This window comes from Rhagoletis pomonella, unplaced genomic scaffold (assembly GCF_013731165.1).
Source record: "Rhagoletis pomonella isolate Grant_MI unplaced genomic scaffold, Rhpom_1.0 Rhpom_scaffold_00684, whole genome shotgun sequence".
Classification (NCBI taxonomy): domain Eukaryota; kingdom Metazoa; phylum Arthropoda; class Insecta; order Diptera; family Tephritidae; genus Rhagoletis; species Rhagoletis pomonella.
In genome coordinates this window covers 7,756-15,510 of record NW_023459238.1, presented here as the reverse complement: position 1 = coordinate 15,510, position 7,755 = coordinate 7,756, and positions in this window count along the sequence as shown.

Genomic DNA, 7,755 nt, shown 5'->3' with positions numbered 1-7,755 from the left:
CCGGCTAAATGCCATCTGTTCTCTCACAAGAGAAAAATATCCAAAATTGTACGCGAACAGAAAATTTGCAGAAACTTCCAAGTTAGACGAACAGCTGATAGAAATTTTGTTTACATTCAAAAGTATAAAATTGAAAACGTAAGAAAACAAATCCCGAAGTCTTATCCTGACACGGTTCACTGACTAAACGAATTACTTACTTCTTACAAGTTTAATTAGTCACATTTTACTATTTTAACTTCCAAGTCATTAAATTCAATTTAGGGATTTGCGTAAATTCCAACCAGCTGTTTTTGATTAGCTGTTTTATTGTAGGCAAATTGCTGTTTGCAAAAATTTTTCCAGCAGAAACTAGCAGCTTTCCCTCAAAATGAAATGACACTTTGCTCTCTCAATTTCCCTTACTTTGCAAGTTTTTTGCGTACGCGAACACAAAAAGCTGATAGTTTTTATAGCTTTCAATAATTATCAGGTACGGCGAATGCAACTAATTGTGAACGGTATTTTGACTTTACGAATTTCATTGTAGAGTACAAAGACTCACAGTTATACGTTGTACCAAAAATCGAAAATATACGGCACGCAGCTGTTTTCAACAGCGGATATTTTAAATCTGGTACTAGTTACCGGAATTCAAGCAATGGCAAAGCTTTATGTTGCATTTCCAGTGCCTTATCTGCCTTTAATTCGAAAAACTCTTCTTCGCTTTTCTTAAAAAGGAGTATTTCGGATATTGTAAATTCATCCTCAATTATGTTACATAACGTAGTTTAGCTTCAAAACTTAAAATAACTTGCGACAAACCAAAAACATATTTATTCTCTCCTTGTAGAGTTTTGTAAATGTTCCTTCATATCGGTAAAGAACATTATATTATATTATTATATTAAAGCCAATTTTCATTCTCCAATTGCGGGTAATGTTCCGATCTCAATTTGCGTATGTGTTTATAAAAATAATAAAATACAAAACAACACATTGGAAAAGAATGCCTATCAAAAGAAATGTGTATTTTAAAAAGTAAAAAGAGCCAAAATGTTCTAAGCAAAGAGAAAGTAAAAAGAGCCGCACTTTGCTAAGGGCCGCATTTGGCTCAAAGGGTCGCGTTTGCCCACCGTTGATATATGTATATAGATATTGTCTGAATAAGCCTTTGTGAATGGCGTCAAAATTTCCTTTTTTTGATGGCACACTGACAGACTAAAACATAACAGCTTGGCATTAAGCGTGATCGTCAGATAACATTCTTCATAAAGTTCGTTGAAAATGCTAAATACCTAAAATAATTTTTGTCAAAAATACGGCCATGAATTTATGTGCGTATGTAAGGATTTTCAGATTTTCAAAAATTTTAATTTAATGACTAAGACTATTTAAGATGTCTTCGGAAACGCTCTCTATCTCGCAAAAAAAAACAATTAAGTGCTTTAACCAATAACCGAAGCACAATTTTAGAGCCAATGAGAAAAGCAGCAAAAATTTTCGTGAGAATAGCAAGTTAAAACTGTTCTAGTGAAGAAGATACAAAAAGGGGTTCCTTATACACGTAATAGACCTTCCTCTTGGCAAATTACCATGTTTTGCAATAGTCATACAACTTGGATTTTTGGAATATTGTCCAGCTTTTTCGTTGTTGTTGTTTTTGTTGTTGTAGCGGCTACTAAGCCCCGTTCGGGACGGTTCATCCATTATCGTTGTCGTCTATTTCAGCTAAGGGGAGGCCCAGGAAGTGTGCGACTTCCACAGGGGCTGTCCATAGGGACAGGGGCGTTAGCTGAGTGGGATTCTCAGGGCATGTGAAGAGGTTCCGGGAGTCATGTGGCGACTCTCCACATGCCGGGCATTGGTTGGGCACATCCTCGTTGATTCTGCTCAGGTAGCTGTTGAGCCTGCTGCAATAGCCAGAGCGAAGTTGGGCTATTGTTGTGCGGGTCTCCCGAGGCAGACAAAGTTCTGTCCAGTCCACGTCCGGTGGTTGTGTGCCTAGAACGGCATTCACAGGGCGGGAGTCTACATAACTTGAGACTGATTCCCTGTGAATGCCGTTTGGGGCCTGTCGGTAGGTTGTCGGGTCCAGAGGTTGTTTAATATACCTATGGACCTCGTCTGTCAGTTCGTAAAGATGCCTCCTGACGTGCCGTGGCGAGGGCTCTTCCGCGAGCTGTTGCCCGCTGGGATGGCCACGTCTGTAGCTCCCAGCGAGGAACTGCTTGCAAAGCATTAAGTTATGCTCCTTTACCGGGAGCATCTGGGCCTCGTCATGAAGGTGATGTAGAGGCGTCATCAGGACGCATCCTGTCGCGGTACGTAATGCCGTGTTTTGGCAGGTCTGCAGCTTCATCCACTGCGTCCTGCTAGTCCCCGGCGACCATACGGGCGCTGCGTAGTTCAGAACCGGCTGGCCAATTGCCTTGTATGTTGCCAACAACGTTTCTTTATCTTTGCCCCAAGTGCTGCCGGCCAGCGACTTGAGGACATTGTTGCGGCTCTGTACTTTGTTGACAATTGCGGTTGTATGCGCCGAGAAGGAGAGCAGACTGTCGAAGGTAACTCCGAGGATTTTCGGGTTATTCACCGTCGGTATTGTTACGTCATCGACGTGAATACCCAGTGGCAGTCTGACCTCCTTCGCAGGGGATGCGGCTAGGCTCCTTGCAGTGAAGAAGCGAGAAAGTTCGGAGAGGTAACCGTTTACATTTGAGCACAAGTCATCAATTCCATTCCCAGACGCCATGATCGAACAATCGTCAGCATATGAGACTATATTAACACCCTCTGGTGGCTGAGGAAGCTTTGATATGTAATAATTAAACAGTAGCGGGGACAGGACACCACCCTGTGGTACCCCCTGTTAAATTTTACGTGGCTTGCTGGTTTTGTCTCTGAAGATTACTGACGAGTGTCTACCACTCAGGTAATTCGCCGACCACCGTTTGAGTCCCTGTGGGAGTGAGGAGCCCTCTATATCTTCTAGTAGCGTTGAATGTGACTGACAGTGTCGAACGCCTTGGACAGGTCCAACGCTACTAGAATAGTTCCCTCACAGGGGCGGTTTCGGTTTAGGCCACGAGTTATCTGAGTGTTTATGGCGTTAAGTGCTGTTGTTGTACTATGCACTTTACGGAACCCATGTTGATGCTTCGCTGGGGTCAGGTGGTTCGTGAAGTACGGGAGCAGCAGGGCCTCGAGTGTCTTCGCTACCGGGGAAAGGAGTTATTGGGCGATAAGACTATCCTTTGTTGGCTGGTTTCCCCGGTTTGAGCAGTGATACCACTCTCCCCATTTTCCAGATGTCTGGAATGACGAGAGTGGCCATAGACAGGTTGAGGACCTCCGTTAGGTACGCTACTCCCGCAGGACCCAAATTTTTCAGCATCAACATGCATATTCCGTCGGGTCCAATGGCTTTGGAGGCTTTCGCCTTCCCGATGGCTACTCTTACCTCACCGCTGGTGAAAACAAGAGGCGCACTAGGTTTTGGCATTTTGTGCAACCTTCTGGTCACTCGACGTTTGGCTTTATCCACCGGAGGATGCAGAATGAACTGCCGGCTAAAATAGCTCGCGCATCTCACCGGGTCCGACGAAGCGTGGTCACCAAAGTCTATCTCGACTCTGTCGTCGCGCTTCGTCGGGTTGGACAATGACCTCACGGTTGACAAAAGCTTGCTCACACCAGAGGCGAAGTTGCAGGTCTTCAGATGCTCTTCCCATTTCTTCCGGTTATGTACGTTTACAAGTTGCCGAATCTCCGAATTGAGATCCCTAATACGGGGATTCCCGGGATCGGCCTGACGAAGGTTGTCGCAATCATCAGCTAGAACAGCCGCTTCGGCAGGAAAATTCGGACGTGGATCCTTAATACATCCTGCTGGAATGAAGCGAGCTGCAGCAGCGGTGACAACCCTGCGGAACTTACGCTCACCTACATGAACGTCGGTTGGTATGGGTAGTGCAGTGAAGGCGCCCTCAGTAACATCCGTGAAGCCTTTCCAGTCAGTTTTGGAAAAGTTGATATAGGTCCGGTGATCCACGGAAGCAAAGTCGGCAGGTTTATCAATCGAGATGACAATGGGCAGATGGTCTGATGCTAGAGTCAGCATAGGTCGCCATGATACGCTGTTTATCAGACCAGCGCTGACAATTGTTAGATCTGGCGAGCTGCAGCAGCTGCCCATAATCCTGGTGGGTGCGTCGTCGTTCATTGTGCAGAATGTCGAATCGTCTATCTGCTCAGCTAGATGTATTCCCCTACGATCATTAGACAGGCTTGAGTGCCAGAGATCGTGGTGCGCGTTGAAGTCACCAACTACCATAAGGTTTTCACCTCTGAGTAGCGCACCTATTTCAGGGTGATATCCTGCCGGGCAGCTGGTGACATGGGGTATGTATACGTTAAATATTTCGAGCTCAACATCGCCTGACCGGATAGCAATACCCTGACATTCTAGGATGGTATCTCTGCGGTCGATGTCTGCTTCAATGAGACGATACTGCACGGAGTGGTGCGTGATGAACGCTAAACCTCCACCATTATCTCGCTCGCGATCTCGACGGTGCACGTTGTATCCGGCGCAATTCAACAGGGTTGAATTGCCGTGCAACTTCGTCTCTTGGACCGCAGCTATTAATATTCCATGCCTTCCCATAAAGACAGTTATCTCCTCGATCTTGCTCTGGAGTCCGTTACAGTTAAATTGTAGCACCTTGGTGTGCCTTGGGAGACCGATTGTGATGTGTGGTGTTAAAGAGTTGTGTTGCCTGCCGGCCCCCTGCTTTACGTGCTGCAGAAGGGGGTGCTGCCTTGTGGTGGTGGTTGGCGGCGTCGCGGGGGAGGGATGCGACGGGGCAGCACAGCAGGGGCCCACATAGTCACTCGTCCAATCACGCGTGTTGCGAAGCCCTGAGCATGCCCTAAAGTGGCACCAGCCAAGGCAAGAGTTGCATTTGACTGATGTCACGTTACGATATATTCTTGACTGACAGACAGAGCAGATTGTCGGAGGGACTAGGAGTTGCCGGCGGCGGTGTGTGGGTGCTATTGTGTTTGTTTGTGTCTATTGCTGTGTTGTGTAGGAGTGTGGGTGTGTTGATTGTGTGCTGCCCAGGCGGGTGGTGGTTTGCCGTGGAGGCGGTCCGGTTCGCACAGCATGGGGCCACGAACGACGTGGTCCATTGCCGGTGCGTACGTAGGCCCGAGCAGTTACGAAGGTGACTCCACCCGTCACAGGCATTGCACCTGACCGAAGTGGAGTTTGTATGCAGTCGTCTCTGGCATACGAAGCAGGTGTAGATTTCTGGCCCTGGGTTTGACTCTATGCCAGCCCTGAGCAGAAGGGTGCGGAGAAGGTGTAGCCCTGGGATCGAGCAACGTTTGATGGATTTCGCCGACCTAAACGGGGTTAGATCGCCGAAACAACAGCCCTTGGTCGGGTAAAACCCCGAGTCATTCCGGTACGTAGAACCGGCTGTCGTGGGAATGCGGCTTTTTCGTAATTTCTCCCACTGTGTAACGTAAAAATAAAACAAAAATATAAAAAATAATAGGAGGTTCACACCCTTATTTGTGAAGTTTCCCAATTTTATTTCTGTATTATATGCATCCTTTTTTGGATTTACATAATCTACACAACATATGTATGCAACCTGATTTATGTTAATAAACGAGCGAAAATTATGTGTCCGAATGAAAACTGTCAGAGCCATGGGAAAATTCGAACTATTTGAGAATTGCCAATATAGATAACGCTCTATCTTTTTTCGGACAAAAAACTATGTATTACTATGGAAAAAATAAAAGCTTTTTTTACAGTACAGTGTATTTTTAAAGTTTTCTAGTAAAATAAACGAATTCCTGGTATAATGTGTACCGTTGTACACCCCTAAACAAATTTATATGTCTAACAAAAGCCATGCTAATCCAAATTTCTAACTTTGTACAAAAAAAAACATTAAAAAAGTTGCACAACAATATTCTAGTTTGAAAAGTTATTAAGTTCGTCAATTGGTTTTGTAGTGAAGAAAATAATACCACCGTGGGCAAAGAAAAACACCCAAAAATCATGTTGAATTCTCAGCCTATTGAAACTTGTGATGGCAAAAAAAAATTTAATAATCGATTAATCGGTTAATTGATTAATCGAAAGCATTCGATTAATAATTGCAATTAATCGTTAGAAATTAACCGATTAATCGGTCGTTTCGATTAAAAAGGAAAATTAATAAAAACCATTTACATTAGTTATAAAAATTTACTGTTTTTTTTTAAGGATACAATTCTTGTAAAATTGTGGAAGGGAAACAATAAATAAAAAACGTAAAGTAGTATACCATCCGTTATACACCCTGTGTCAAAATATAAGCGCACCACAAGAATTTGTTTTGAGTTTTTTTTTGCAAAAATATCGTTTACAAAATTTGTAGAACACAAGAATGTGAAAAATCTCCAACTAGTAAAATTATACATATATACATATGTACCGAGTAGAGTGGACACTTTTATTGTTGCTAATATTATTGAGTAAGAATGCCAATTTTGTTACGGAATTTTGATTTATACATTACTGTGTTAGTAAAGTAGTCAGTTTTTGATGATTTCTTTCCGATTATTTTCAAAATAAATCGGTTAAACGCCCGATTAATTTAAAGGAAAATTTCGATACAAGTAAATCGTTAACCGAATGAAAATAACCGATTATAATCGGTTATTCGATTAACCGTGCCATCACCAATTGAAACTTGCACCTTATTATTTATAAGTTACAAAACTGCATACTTGGAATTAAAAATAAATATTTGAATACAAAGTTTGAAATATGGGTTTATATGGTGTTAGTATTATAAAATTAACTATAAATACAAAGTGCAATGGGGTATAGTCGTTGCTCTGGGTATGCAGTTACAGTTGCATGGCTATACTCAATCCCGACTCTTGCGTCCTCGTTCGCGCACTCTGGGCAACGTGAGCAACCCATGTGCGAGATGCGGTAACCAATCCGAGTGGAGCCTTGGGTCACGGCAGAAAGAGAGGGAGCTTCGGTGGGGCCACTCCGACTTATTCGGTTTAAGGGCTCACTGAAGTCTGCAGCGTCTGTTCACCAGTAGGTGCGCCGCCAAGCGGGTGTCTGCTTGGAGCAAGCGGCTCGCTATATAAACGTGTATTTGGTTGCGAAACCACCCCCGTCGCATCGATGGGTTGTGCCCTGGGTTTGGGACCCGCCGCGTAAAAATCACTTCCAGTGAAGAAGCAAGGCAAAGCCTCGGATGAGACCCCCCCCTTATGACGACGACCACGGCAAACGTTTAAAGGACTACGACTTGAGGGCATGCACCTGGAATGTCCGGACCCTTAATGGGGAAGGTGCCTCTGCTTGGCTGGTTGATGTCCTCGTAAAGACAAAAGCTGACATCACCGCCATCCAAGAAATGCGTTGGCCGGGGCAAGGCAATCAATGTCTGGGGCCTTGCGACGTCTACTACAGCTGTCATGTAAAGGATCGTAAATTCGGAGTTGGATTTGTGGTGGGAGAGAGACTCCGTCGCCGAGTACTGTCGTTCACCCCGGTGGACGAGCGTTTATCCACAATCTGCATCAAAGCGAGGTTCTTCAACATCTCGCTCATCTGCGCCCATGCCCCGACGGAAGAGAAGGATGAGGCATCCAAGGATCTCTTCTATTAGCGCTTGGAGCGCACTTACGAGCGCTGCCCCCATCACGATATCAAAATCGTGCTTGGAGATTTCAATGCCAGGATCT